The 8,289-nt window shown below is 28.6% G+C and overlaps 1 long non-coding RNA gene across 1 annotated transcript in view; it reads right to left on the bottom strand.

The window, feature by feature from the left end:
* Positions 1-2,850: 2,850 nt before the first annotated feature.
* Positions 2,851-8,289, bottom strand: part of LOC100572145 — a 12,197-nt gene continuing 6,758 nt past the window's right edge. The window contains exons 3-4 of the long non-coding RNA XR_119056.4: positions 4,739-5,669; positions 2,851-4,652 (exon numbers count right to left, since the gene is read on the bottom strand). This is a non-coding gene — a long non-coding RNA (uncharacterized LOC100572145). The remainder of the gene's footprint in view (positions 4,653-4,738; positions 5,670-8,289) is intronic.

The following is an 8,289-nucleotide window of genomic DNA, read 5'->3' as shown; positions in this document are numbered from 1 at the left end:
ATGACCGTAGATACATGAAATTTTCACAGGTTGTTTATATTTCTATTTTCTATACATGATACAATTTTCAAAATATTTTGATTTGTTTTGAACTCTTTAGAGACATTTTCAGTTTCCAATATTATTAGTTTTTTTTTCTATGAATGTCAATAAAATTTTATTTGTTGAGTAAAAATGCTTGAAAATTTAATACCAAGGCTCCTACTATATTTTTACGATGATTTTTGAAAAATATTAAAAATCCTTAGTCACAGTTTTTTTTTATTAGCATTTAAAGTTCAAAAATTGACAAAATATGTAAAAATCACGAAAATTAGCAAATTATTTTGGGTTAATATCTAAGATACGTATATATTTGAGTACTTATAAGTTAATATAGAGTTCTTTACGAAACTGAACCTATCATTATTAACAATTAATAAAAGTAAAACAAAATAATTACCATGAATGAATGTGTCAATGTCAAACGAACTGCGAGTTGCGACTTTAATATTTAGTACATTGTATTCATTGTGATTTAAATCATCAAATAAAATTTTTTTGTTTTGACTGTATGATTATGTTTATAAATTTTGTTCAGCCCCTCCCGAAATAAAATTCTGGATACGCGCCTGTTGCCAGTTGTGGCATAGAATATCGAACATTATTAATATCTATTCTCAAAGCTACATTATTGATATTGTCGACACACGTGGTGCGACTCGGCAACGACGGAGATACTGCATATTATGTGTGTTTCATACGTAAATACAAATTTCATGTGAAAATGATAACAATCCAAGTATTTCTATAACGCGACTAATATAAATATTAAATACAGAATTCGCAAGATACATACTGTGGTAATGTGAAAATAGGACGTGCATGAAATGTACCTATACGTATTTATCTCCTTTTTACTTGTAGATACCTATACCTATATATTATTTATTATTTATTTATATTGCGTACATGCTCTAAATTACCACCTTCTCGTAAATATATAAGCACATATAGAAATATATAAGGATTTAATTAGATAGTAAATTAACTCACCCTAATTCGAGTGTAGACTTCCTATATTATATTCGGTGAGCGAAAGAAGAAGAAATAGGTTTAAGATTAATTTGCTCATAATTATTTTTATTAATTAAGAATACAATTGATACAATAGAGATACTTTAAAAATACATTTATTATTTAAAATACACAAATATTGAACTGAACATTATTATATTATACCTCACTACGTATGACCGTCAATAAGGGCATACGCAGGAAGAATAATGCTATTGTGTCGGACCGATGGTCGATAGGTATCGTCCAAGCCGATGAAACAGTTTATTTTACAAATAAAAGGGGCACAATAGTATATGACCACATATTATAATATAGGTAAACATCTGTGTGGCTTTATATAATTAAACAATATTATAATATAGGTATAAATGTTAGGGTAATATGATGATGACACTCTTTTTATAATAGTTTATTTATGAAGAGTGGTTATCATTACACATTAAATGCATTCAATTTATACTAAACGATTCTAAAATAGTTACTATAAACCAATTTTTTTACTTTTAGTAATCTATAGAAAATCCAAACCAAATTGTGCGTTACAAAAATAATAATGAATATAACAGTAGAGGTTTAACAATAAGTGAATTATTACTATGTGATACACAAAATGAACATTTTAAAAATTGCACCAAAAATCTTACTTTATAAACTACAATTAATTATTAAATATTAAAAAAATGTAATCAGCAATTTAATAATGTATAGGTAATTTGAAATGTTGTACATTGTTAACAAATTATTAATTAAATGTTATCGTAGTTGATTGATAAATACAATTATACCACAATTGTTTTGTTTATTCATTTATAATAAAATATTAGAATAAAAACAAGGTAGGTAATTAAAATAATTGAGATACAAAATTATAAAACTAATATATTTTATTTTCTATTATGTTGTAATTCATTTGTGTATCTTCTACATAACATACCTACCTACATCCTACCTAATTTCTATATAAAAATAAATACCACGAAAAAAATGTGAATCGTCCGACGTATGATTTTTTTTTTTATATTAATTTGAATATAATATTATACATTCTGTAATGGTATTTTACAGTAAGCATATGTGCGAAAAAAAAATATTTTTATTTTTACTAGACGTGGAGACGTGATGAGAGAAGTCACCCAGGGACCCAGCAGTAACACTCAGTAGTGAGATATGATGAGTGATTCAATTTTTTTTTTTTTGATATTCAGATCGCGAATAAATAATATTATATTTTTGTTTAATGTTTATTATAGGGTTTCTATTGGTTACAACAAATAAAATAGTTATTAATTATTACGATTGAATATAAGATACTATCGTAGATTATTTTTTATTTTTATTATTATTATTTAAATTTAAGATATAAATTTTCAGAGAAATCGGTCAACATGTTGTTGTTAAACTTGGCCGTTGGTGATTTCATTTATCAAACACGCCTTTGGTAATAAATAACAGTTATTACCAAGGTCCAGCGCTTGGAAATTTAGGTTAGTAAGCTACAAAGGAAAATACATTTTTATAACAACATGATATATTTACATTACCTAATTTCCGGGCTACGTTAATTTAGGCTGTCAACTTGATGGATTTATTGGTACGCTGGCCAGATCCGTGTCTACCATGACAACAACTGCCATATCGTTAAATCGATATAATTTATATCACGTCCTTCGAAATCGCTAGGAAAACAAACCAAACGTAGGGATAGGATCTGGATCGGCTTGATATGGATGTGTGGATTAGTATTTTCAATCCATTATTAGACCATTATTAGACTTTGATTATGGATTCACGCCAACGGGATTTCTAATAAATTGCACAATCGATTTTAAGTCAGACAATATTTTAGATAAATGCATTATGATTATATTCTATATTAGGTGCCTGGGTATTACCATAAATTATGGTATTGTATTGTGTTATATTAAAATTTCAATAGCTGTATACCTACGCTATTTCTGAAGCAAATGACAGTAGAATTGGACAAACTTCAACAAAGAAGAGTGACAAATTAAATTAGTGCAATAGTAATATTTACACTTTATTTTACACCATATGCAATTGTAATAATAAAAAATCCTTAAATGTTGTTTTAAATAAATAATTGTAGAAAATTTAGAATATCTATTAAACTATTATTGTAAATTAAATTTTATAATATATTGTTTTTATAAATAATAAAATCATGACCGGAAATACAACACAGATATTATTATTTTTACCCCCTGTAGCATGGCACAATCAGGGACTTTGGTCTATTTATAGAATCTAAAGTTCAGTGAAGAGATCATATACGTCAACTGTGTTGAGGTAGATCGAAATCAAGGTGATAATGTAGGCCGCACCACGTGACAACTTACATTTACATGCAAATTACCAATCGTCCGAAGCGCTACGATTACCGGCTTTATAATCTCCCCAACCTAATTTCAAATTCTATTGCGATTATGCTCATAGTAGAAACAGATATGTTTAATAGTTTTGATTTTTTTATGATGTATATTGAACATAAAAATTAATTTTTTATACACTATGGTTTTTCAGGAGGCATAACCATACCTCCTAAAAATATAAATCAAAATAAAAGAAATCCAATTAAAATTCTTGATAATAATAACATGCGTGTGAAATTCACACATGTTAAAAATATAAAAATAAGTAATAACTGAGAATTTATAGAATTTTAATATTTAAATAAAATACAAAAAAAAGTCCTCCAAATTGACCATAAAAATTAAGGCGGTTTTTAACTGTTTAAAATATCACTAGTCTGATCTTTGACAGATATTATGATAGTTTAATAGATATTATAATAATTTTATTTGTTCATATGCCATGTTATGTTCATTTAAAAACTCTAAAAATACTTTTTGATATCTAAAATCGTGGTCTGTTTTTCCGGCTACGATATTTATGTTTATTTAAAAACTCTACAAAATGAATTTTTTGACCGGTTTTTCCGGTCATGATTTTATTATTTTTTTTTATTTTTAAAAACAATATATTTTTAGTTAATTCAAAATTGACTATTTTAACTACCGATTTAACAGATAAGTTTAGATTTTTTGTAATGTTTTCCAGGTAAAATATAAGTTTAGATTTTTTTTATTTAACAGATATTATTATGATGCAAAATAAATTGTGGGCGTGTGTGGTGAACGTGCCCTACTTACTACTAGTTTACGGTAATCAACACACAAACGTGTTTCGCCTGTGATGATGCCACTTTCTCACCATCCCTTCATAATTGTTGATATACACTGACGATCGTTGGGAGATGTCTTATATGGATAGCAGGTTACCGGTAAGGTTACCATCCGCGTTCTCTGTTAGATCTACTTTAATCAAGTTAGTGCAGTCAAGCTCCCTCAAACTCTTAGATTCGTTAAGTAGCTGCATTAATTGTTGCCGTTCATTGAGTCCTATGCTTTTGACAACGTGTACCTCATTCTCAACGATTGGTTCCAGCTTACTTGCAGTAGTGGGTCGGATGTCCTCACCAGTAATCTGGTCGTTCCCAAACGATGCTGCTTCGCTCTGCAAACTGCCAAGGATCAAACACACTGAGCGGCCGGTGTCAATATAAGCCCCTGTAACTTATTATCATTAGGTGACAAAAATAGTTTTAACATAGGTAGGATTAAGTTTTGATACTTTCCCTAAAGTTTGATTTTGCACTTACATCACTTGAGGTGTGGCTTCGTTGTCCACAGTGCACTTCTCTCGGGTGTGACCATCGGCCCCGCAATTTAAATATTTTAACGGCCTTCTTGGTTTCGGACAGTCGTGGTTGATGTGTCTGTAGACATTGCAATTGAAATATTTCGGTCCTGAATTGTTAAACGTTTTGGTTTTATTGACCCGTGGTTGCTTCCATGGCAAATTCCCTTCCTATGGCGTTTCAATCTTATCTGGTTTCGTAGCTATTTGTTAGTTGGGAGTAATATACATAGTACTATTGCACTAGTTTAATTTGTTCCTCTTCTTTGTTGAACTCTGCCCAATCCTCCTGTCAGTTGCTTTAGAGTTAGCGTAAACAGCTATCAACATTTTAATATAGCAGTGTAATACCATAACTGATGGTAATATCCATGCACCTATGATATAGAATCATCATAATCTATTTATCTACAATATTGTTTGACTAAAAGTCGATAGTGCAATTTATTAAAAAGCCAATCGGCGTGAATCCTTAATAAAATCTAACAATGGTATGATTGAAAAAACTAATCTACATATCCATATCACGCCGATCCAGATCCTGGCCCTATGTTTGGTTTTTTTTCTTAGCAATTTCAAAGGCCGTAATATAAATTATATCGATCCAACGATATGGCAGTTGATGTCATGATGGACACGGTTCTGTCAAGGGTACCAATGAATCCATCCAGCTGACAGCCCAAAGTAACGTAACTCGGAAATTAGGTAATGTAGGTATATCATGTTGTTATAAACACTTATTTTCCTTTGTACCTCACTAACCTAAATTTCCAAGTGTTGGACCTTGTTAATAACTGTTATATACAACCAAAATCATGTTTGATAGCAAAATGAAATCACTAATGGCCATGTTTAACATCAATTTATTGACCGATTTCTCTAAAGATTTAAATCTGAAAAAAAAACATTGAAAAAATCACATATTATAATCTTATAACTTATTATAAAATATGGCCCAGTTTAAATACTCTAAAAATGGCTAAAAATATCCGTATTTTAATGCAATAATAATGCCTAAGTACCCAACCAGGACATACATTTATTTTTAATTGTTTTTGTATAATATGGTTTTTGACTGGTAGCAGATACACGTTTTTCCTAAAAGTCTAATACTTTTATAAATGTTATTAAAATGTACTACTTAAAGTAGTAACACATGTCACAAATAAAACTAATTAAAAAAAAAAAATTCAGTTAAATAAAATACAAGAAAGGTGAGCAAGTCGCTGTGCTGTACAGATGGTTATAAGTGGGTCACTGTTATGGATGGTTTTAAATTTGAATTCATTGTATAAGAAAAACGATTCTGAGTGAAAACGGTCAGTCAGCCTATGATATTACTAAATATATTTGATGATATTACTGTGAATAAAGTAATTTATATAATAAAACCTATTTACGTGGAACCTTGTTTTAAATTTTCAATCCTTAACTATAAAAGTTGAACGTTTTATGCATTTTTAACTACAAAATAATTATTAAATTTTAAATTTGATAAACTTTGTCAAAATTCCAAATTTAAATGCATATATAAATAAAAATTGTGTCTATGTATTTTTAATATTTTTCAACTGCTATTGTAACTATAAATCAGGAGCCTTGTATTAATTTGTCACGCTTTTTTACCAACAAATAATGTTTTATTGACAATTCATAGGAAAAAAAGATTAATAAAATTTGAAACTGAAAATGTTCCTATAAGCAGTTCAAAACAAATCAAAATATTTTCAAAATTGTATGGTGTATTTTTTTTTCTTTTAATGTCCTGGGGTTTTATATTATTTAAACGACCCGAAGGTCTTTATAAATATGTTAATATGTATATGTATGGTGTATATAAAATTAAAATATAAAGATTCAGTAAAATTTTCATGTATCTACAGTTATTCGTTTTTGAATAACAATAAAATAAAAAAACTGCTGCATGAGAAATAGAGTGAATATCCAATATTGTAAAAATATGAACTTTAAATGCTCATAAAAATGTAATTTGATTTGCTTGTAGACATTTTTTTTTGATAATGGTAGACAAACTTATGAATAATCTTGTAATACATTCTCAAATCTTAGATTTAAAAAGAAGTATTTTTATGAATTCTCAACTCAAAATAATTTGCTAATTTTAATGATTTTTCCGTGATTTGTCAAGATTTGAATTTTAAATGCTTATAAAAAGGACAAAGGATTTTTAATATTTTTAAAATGTCATTGTAACAATATGGTAGGAGCCTTGTATTAAATTTTCAATCTTTTTTACCCAACAAATAATGTTTTATTGACTTTTATAGAAAAAAAGACTAATAAAATTGGAAACTGAAAATGTTCCTTAACAGTTTTATCGTGTATAGAAAATGCAAATATAAACAATCAGTGAAAAATTCATGTATATACGTTCATTTGTTTTAGAGTTACACCAAAAATCAAAATCAATTTTGTGGAAAACCAATTTTGCATAAAAATTACTGTTTTTTCTTAATTTGTATGTTGTTTTTCCCTGTCCTTTTGAAAACTATTGGGGATTTTAAATTTTGACCTCCTGAACGCATCAACTAGATTCACTTTCCCATCGAACAAGATACTGTTGAAGAAAATCGAAGCTGTTTTACTGTCCCAAACCATGATGACAGGCACAAAAAAAAAACACTCATCATTGTATAAATCAATACATTCATCGTTCCACTCAGAGTCTAAAATAAATATACCTAATATTCTTGGTTTTATTTTTAAAATACGTATTTTGGGTATAAATGCATATTTGGTGATTTTTTATGGCTACAAGTCCTCTGCACTAGTCATGGCACATGTACAAACACCGTTGTAGTACTGTTTTAGTCTAATATAATAATATATATCTATATAATAATCTAAGACTGTGGTATATATGTAGAATAACAGAATATTCTGTGATATAGGCACATCGAATTAACAATAAGTGATAACGTTAATGTTTTGCCGTTGGAAACTGTTAAATAAACTGGGATCGGAGCCGGTGCGTTTTAATGTACAAAAACAAATCATACAGGAAAGACTCTCACGCCCTGTAGAATATTCGGATTTCGTTATATATTTTTTTTATTTAAAACTAGGGAACATTTTAAAGGTTGGATCCAAGCCCGATTTTGAAATTTATAATTATAGAAGCTGGAATATGCATTTGATTAGTGCACAATATTTGTTCTTTTTTTCAAATGTATTTTTCTACTACTAATTAAAGTAAAATAAAAAGTAGTCTTCTCGGTTCTTTCCCGCGCAAAATAGTTTTTGGTATTTTGTACATTTTTAAGACAACACATGCGGGTGTAGCGTCCTCTTAAGGGGATTCGATACCGTGATTTTCTGTTTTCGTCTAACACACGCGTAACATAGTATTTTAGACGTGTTTTTTGCCAAACATACCAATTTATTGATCTAATGTAGCGATAAGAATTCTGAAAACAGATTTGAATTTGTCATCAGGGCTACTTAAAATCGACTTTCCCACATTTTTGATTTTTTGATTTTAGCTTCTACAAA

The sequence above is a fragment of the Acyrthosiphon pisum genome, chromosome A3, assembly GCF_005508785.2.
Source record: "Acyrthosiphon pisum isolate AL4f chromosome A3, pea_aphid_22Mar2018_4r6ur, whole genome shotgun sequence".
Taxonomy (NCBI): Eukaryota; Metazoa; Arthropoda; class Insecta; order Hemiptera; family Aphididae; genus Acyrthosiphon; species Acyrthosiphon pisum.
Note: the sequence above shows the minus strand (reverse complement) of the source record. Positions and strands in the feature narration are given on the sequence as shown.